The sequence below is a fragment of the Onychomys torridus genome, chromosome 7, assembly GCF_903995425.1.
Source record: "Onychomys torridus chromosome 7, mOncTor1.1, whole genome shotgun sequence".
NCBI classification, from domain to species: Eukaryota; Metazoa; Chordata; class Mammalia; order Rodentia; family Cricetidae; genus Onychomys; species Onychomys torridus.
In genome coordinates, this window is record NC_050449.1 from 42,929,003 (window position 1) to 42,936,117 (window position 7,115).

A 7,115-nucleotide genomic window follows, 5' to 3' on the forward strand; every position below is an offset into this window, starting at 1 on the left:
AACAGGGACTTGTGGCTCCTCACAGGATGTTCCCAAACCAGAAGTGGATCCAACCTTCAAGGCCTACCCCTCAGTGAATCACTATTGCTAGCCTAAGCTAGACCATATATCCAAAAGGTCCAAACTTCCCCGAAGAGCACCCTGTAGCTAGAGTTTTCCTTCCTGGCCCAGTCAGAACAAATCTCTCTTACCCGCCAGTCCCACAGTAGCTCAGACCCAACCAAGAAAGCACACAGAAATTTACATTGTTTAGAAACTGTATGGCCGTGGCAGGCTGCTTGTTATCTACTTCTTCTATCCTAAATTAACCCATTTCTGTTAGTCTATACTTTGCCACATGGCTTGTGGCTTACCAGTGTCTTTACATGTTGCTTTTCATGGCAGCGGCTGGCGGTGTCTCTACCCCAGCCTTCCACCTCCCAGAATTCTCTTCTCTCTTGTCCCACCTATACTTCCTGCCTGGCAACTGGCCAATCAGAACTTTATTTACACAGAGCGATATCCACAGCAGCACCCCAGCTGGGAATCAAGCCTTCAAGTTCTTGAGCCTGGTGGGGGACATTTTATATTCAAACCCTGACAGCTGCCATGTCTGTCTCTTCAACCTGTGTGCCTGCTTGCCTTTCCACTTTGCAGCCATGTTATGACTCAGTACAAGGCCCTCATTAGATGCATCCATACAATCTAGCCTCTAGAAGCACGAGCCAAAATAAGTCATTATTCTTATAAATGACTTCATCTGTGGTATTGGGTTATAGCAACAGAAAATGAATGAGTCAGCAACACCTGAACTGTGTGACTTAGACATGGAAGAGGCATGGCTCCCCAGGAAAACCGTGGCATTACCACCAGAACAGGGGGAAATTCCCCTGTGAACTGGAGAGTCAAACAAGCCATTGGTAAGTCTCCAAGGTAATAATAAACAGCAAGTCAAAGGCCCAGGCCCAAAGCAGTCGGCTGGTTGAGTATCCAGGGCTTGTTTGGATTGAACTGAGGCCCTGATGTTCGGTTCAATGTTGGGCCCAAAACTTCTCTAGAACTGAGGGCCAGCTTTTCTAGCCTCCCACCTGTGGAATATCTGCCACCACCCCTGCAGAGAGGACTTTCTGTTCTCAGTGACTTCACTGAGCCACAGCCCTCTTATTTGAAATGCCTGTGTTTCAAGGCCATTCCTACTTCAGTGCATGACCTGAGTGTTGTCCAATTCCATTAGCTCTGAGAAACAAAGGGAAAGGAAATGTTCGTTTCTTTGTTGTTGTTTTAGTGATCTGGAGACTAGATATGCAGTTCTATCAGGACTACAGGACTAAAGCCACAGCATTTGAATGGGGAAGGTCGCCTAGATAAACACTGAAGGGCAAGAGGAGATCAGAGCTTCCTACAGGTTATTCATGACTCTTCGAAATGGTCCCCTTCCACCTGAATGGCTAAATAGGACAGATTAAATTCTCCTCATGTAATTACAACTTGTCTATCTTAGTTGATTTTTCATTTCTGTAACAAAATACCTGAGGCTAAGTGTCTTTTCTAGAAAAGCATTATTTAAGGACTGGGCATGGAGTCTTGCCTATCATTCACATGCCACCACTGTTGATACCACAACTACCAAAAGGAGGAGGAGGAGGAGGAGGAGGAGGAGGAGGAGGAGGAGGAGGAGGAGGAGGATTTTAGAGGAATCATCAACACGTGAACAGGTGAAGACAGTGTATACAGTGGACTTTCATTCAGCCCTTGAAAGTGAAATTATGCAATTTGCAGGAAAATGAATGGAGCTGGGGAACATCATACATATAGACTAAGAAATACAGATACCACATGCTCTCTCTCATATGTAGCATCTAGGTTTTAAAAAAGACGATGAAGCCGGAGGTGGTGGTACATGCTTTTAATCCCAGCACTCGGGAGGCAGAGGCAGGCAGATCTCTGTGAGTTCAAGGCCAGCCTGGTTTACCAAGTGAGTTCCAGGACAGCCAGGACTGCTTCACAGAGAAACCCTGTCTCGAAAAACAAAACCAAACCAACCAAAAGACATGAAAGTTAAAGGGGAACTATTGGAGAAGTAGAAGGGGGCAGGTAAGGGCGGAGGGGAAAAGGAGGATGGCATATCATCAAAACATATGTACATGTATGAAAATCTCATCACAAAACCCATTGTTTTGTATAATTAACACAGGCTAATACCATGTTATTTAGTACACAGTTCTGGAGGTTCAATTGTGTAGTGCTCATATCAGCTTGGCACACAGAACATAAGACAGGGAGTCAGAGAGAGGCTGGGGCCCCAGCAGAGGGGGATACACTAGTCCCTTTGAAGGGATACCTCCAGGGATCCAGAAACCTCCTGCTAGGTTCCATCTCTCTCTCTCAAACAATTGACCAATAGTTCACACAGCATACACTTTGCCCATCACATATTTAATGGTTCATAGGCTTGTTCATTGGCCTCCACCACTTTCAGTGCTAGGACATTTTTGACAGTTTTATATACACATGCTATGTATGCCAATCCCATCAACCCTACCCACCCCTTGACCTTCTTCTTCTCCATTAGTCTTCTCCCTGCTCTCTCTTTTTTTTTTTTTTTTTTTTTTTTTTTTTTTGGTTTCTCAAGACAGGGTTTCTCTGTAGCTTTGGAGGCTGTCCTGGACTTGCTCTGTAGACCAGGCTGGCCTTGAACTCACAGAGATCCACCTGCCTCTGCCTCCCGAGTGCTGGGATTACAGGTGTGCGCCGCTACCGCCCGGACCTGCTCTCATTCTTACCTTTCATGCAGCTCCTGCCCAGGCAGCCACAGCCGCTGTGTATTCATGATTACCGGGAAGACAGTTTCACACGCCGCCGCCGTCTTCCTCCTCCTCTGGGTCTCACACACTTCCTACTCACTCTCCCAAAGCATTCCTTGAGCCTTGGAGGGGGTGGTGTAGACGCCCCATCCAGGAAAGAGTACTAAACAGTCACTCTGAGCCTCTGTGCTAAACTCTGCCCACTATAAAATGAAGCTTCTCTTGGCCATGCTTGAGAGCAGAACCAATCTCTGGGGTATAGTTTGACAACATGTCCATTGAGTAAAACATCAGTGAGATGTTTAAGAGAGTTTACAGTTTCAAGTATGGATTCTCTCCCATGGAGTGGCAGGCCCTGACTCTTAAAGGTCCAGCTACCTTAGCACCACTATACTGAGGACCAAGCCTCTGGCACAGGAGTCCTTTGGGAAACAAATCACAGTCAAGCAATAACTCTGTTCCTGGGACAAAAGTACAATTGAGTTGTGAAGAAATAAGGAGTTTACACAGTAGAGGTTTTTTTTTTTTTTTTTCATCAGCCAAGAGTTTATACACATTTATACACGGATGTGATAGCAGACAGGCCAAACTCACAAGACCTCAAGCTTTCTTTAGCTTGAAGGGCCCAAGCACCCTCTATGCCTGAGCCATGGAGTGCTAATTCTTCCTTCTTCCATCATGGCATGCTTTTAGCACATCTAGCATGGGGTGCATGAATCAGGGGCCTAGACCCTGACAGCATCTTTACATATGATCTGATTTCTGACTTGATCTCCTGCTCTAATTACAACAGAAGGGCTGGGGAGACGCCCCAGTCCGTGAGGCGCTTGCTGAGCGAGAATGAAGAGCTGAGTTCAGATCCTCAGCACCCAGGTGAAAAGCAGGACGTGAAGGCAAATGCCTCTAATCTCAGTGCTGGGGAGGTAGAAACAGGTGAGGCCCTGGAACTCACTGACTAGCCAGTCTAGATTAGTTAATCAAGTGATTAATCCGGGAGCTTCGGATTTAGTGAGAGCCTTGTCTCAAAAAAAAATAAGGTAGAGAGGGGTGGAAGAGATGGCTCAGCAGTTAAAAACACCTGCTGCTCTTGCAGAGGACCCAGGCTCACTTCCCAGCACCCACATGGAGGCTCACAGTTGCCTGTAACTCCTTTTCCAGGCTATCTGATGCCCTCTTCTGACCTCCACAGCAACCAGACACACACAGGTGGCAAACAGATACACATGTGGGCAAGACATTCATCCAGTAAAAAATAAATAAAGATATAAAATTAAAAAAAAAAAAAACAATTGAGGTGGAGAGCAATAGGCACACACCCTCAAACTCTGGTCTCACCATGCAAACATTCATGTGCATGTACACTGACACACATGTGCACACATGAACAGGAAACATATCACACACACACACACACACACACACACACACACACACACACACAGGTTACAGTAGAAGCAGATGTAGAATAGGACCCATTTTACCCAAAGACGTGATGGATGGTGTAGCACAGTGCCTTGCACATAGTAGGAGCCTAATAGTGTTTACTGAGTCAGTGAATGAGGCATATTCACATGCAGTCATTTCAATAACTGGCTGGGTTGCTTTTGATATCCACATAGACATCGGGATCCTGCCCATCTGAGGAAGAAGGCAGCATCTGGAAATCTACGGGTCTCCAGTTTTTGAAGATGAAACTGGCCTCTACACGGTGGCAACCACCCCACGGCTCCTCCTGTGCTGAGGCTGATCAGATGGGAAGGTAATCCTTTACAGAGGGGAGACTTAGGCTGTTATCTGACAGACTGGTGGTGGATTAGCAAGTCTTTCTGATAAGACTTTAGAGGAGTTAAGAGTTTTATCCCCCCTTCACGCCTGGGGAACAAGGGAAGGCCTGACAAGTCAGCCAGGCTGTAAAACGGATGGGAGGAGGCCCAGGGCCAGGAAGTGGGCAGTGACATTCAAGGTGAAGCCTGGCTGCTGGTTGTGGCACAGCCATGCTTCCTCAAAGAAATTCTGGACAGGACACTGCCTCTCTAGGTCTTTAGTTTCAGGTGGAATAATGGTCCCTACCTGATTGAGACGCTGTACCGATGAAATGAACTCACTGAGGTGAAAGGCCTTTGAAGAATTTAAAAGTAGGTACCCGTGTGAGGCTGTTATTACTCAGTGCAAAACAGAGACTGCTGGGCTGGGGTTGGGCTCCAGACTCCAGGCCTTAGGCCTCCAGTTGCTCACAAGCAACGAAAAGGGACCCATCCCATGTCATACAGGTCTTATGAGGTAGAATCCAGTAGCAACCATATACATACCAAGAATGGGGTCACCAGTAGTATCTAACCAGGGCTTTTGGGAGCCAAAGGAGACAATACCAGGATGGAGAAGGAAGCCTCTCTCAGTGCTGATGATCCATCCAATTGCTCTTGTGGGCTGGGTGAAGGACAGAGCCAAGGTCCTGCCCTTCAGGTCACCTGTCCTTACAGTAAGATTATTACACTCCTCTAGTCTATGTCCAGTTCTCTTTGTCTGGGCCCTAAGATTTCCCATAAGAAAAATCCTAGCTACCTTAATTAATTTAATTCTATTTAGGAAACAAACAAAAACAAAAACAAAAACAAAAAATAACTTCAAACAATGAATATTTCAAAGTACATCACATTGCAGAAATTAAGAGAGAGGGTAGGCTGGAGAGAGCTTCATGTGAAGTAGAGGGATGAGGGAGGGAGGGAGGAAGGAAGGGAGGGTGGGATGCAGCTTGGAGCAGTTGTTTAACCTTTGTGTGCCTCAGTCCCCTCATCTGTAAGGAGGGCCCAGCACTAGTCCCAACTTCACTAAAGAGAACCAATAACTTAGTATTTTAACAAAAGGTGCCCATCACTCACTTTTGATGTGCTGGAGCTGTGAGTGTGTGTAGAATTTAGAGAAGAAAGTCTTTTGGAAAAGAGCAGAGGACAGCAGGCATGGAAGGTGAGGGAGTGAGTAGAGTGTGCACAAGCAAACAATGGGAAACTATGCAGGAGGAGAGGGGTGCAGTGGGGCAGCTGTCACTCAACCAACAATGCCCAGACCTCTCTCAAGTCCTGGAACATGACAGTGAACCCCAAAGTTATGGAACCTAGGGTTGAACTAGAAGATGGGCTGGCCTAAGTGGGAACCAGAACATGACCCTGCAACTGTCTTTAGTTTAAGGTTCAGTAAGGCTACACATGATGGCTTATGTAAAAGGCCACATCAGACTTTATCAGCATTTTGTAAGGAAGAATAATTTGAGGAGTAATCATAAATACGCATATTTATATTCAACCTAAGCCTTATAGATCTCAGCTTTTAATTACATGTTGTGTGAAGACTGCAGAGGTGTCTGATGGTAGTTTAAGGGGAATAATCTGAGAGCCTTCTCAGTGGCAGTTGAAGAAAAGCTCAATTCTCCATGGTCTTATTAGTGCTACCCCACACCATATTACACACACATATCACACATTACATAACACACACACACACACACACACACACACACACACACACACAGAGCATGTGAAGGTGCTCCAGAAGAGATGCTAATGGTGGCTGCAGAGGGCATATGCCATTGATCTGGAGGGAGGTGGTGTAGGGATTCTGTCCTGAATTATGTCACCGGCCAAAAAAGCTGGAAAGCTGGCGTGCACTTTCTGTGTCCTCTCTACACTTTCTCCCCTCCGCACCCCCTCTCTTTCTCTCTCTCTTCTCTCTGTCTCTCTCTGTCTCTCTCTGTCTCTCTCTGTCTCTCTCTCTCTCTCCCCCTCTCCCTCTCCCTCTCCCTCTCTCTCTCCCACCCAACTCCCGCCCCAATAAAGCTCTAGAAAGGTAACTATGGCTGGTGATTTTTCCGCTATGGATATATCCAGCACTCTCCTCCATCGCCGTGCGCTACCGCTTAACCAACATTAACCAACAGGTGGGGAGCCCAGCAGCAAGGAGGCTTCTCAAGTGAACCCAAAACTTGGCTTTCCCTTTGTTTCCACTGATGCTGATGATGCATGGTGACTTGTTGAGCGCACCGGTGCTGCTGGGTGTGAATCTCAATCTTTCCCATTCCTCTTTGGTGCTGCAGGCATAGGCTGGATGCCAAAGGACACCCGCTGAGGTTGCTTCTGTTTCTTGGAACAAAGAACAGGACAAGAGGCACGTGAAGAGTGGTAGAAATAGAGGCAGTGTGTTGCTAATGACAAGAAACTGCAGAGCACAGAAGGAGGTCTGCAAATCAGGAAAGACCAGGGGCTCAAAGACCAAGGCCACAGAAGGTTCTGTCCCTTTACTGGTCGCTCCTCTGGCATTTGGAGACCTTTTCTCTCGCAT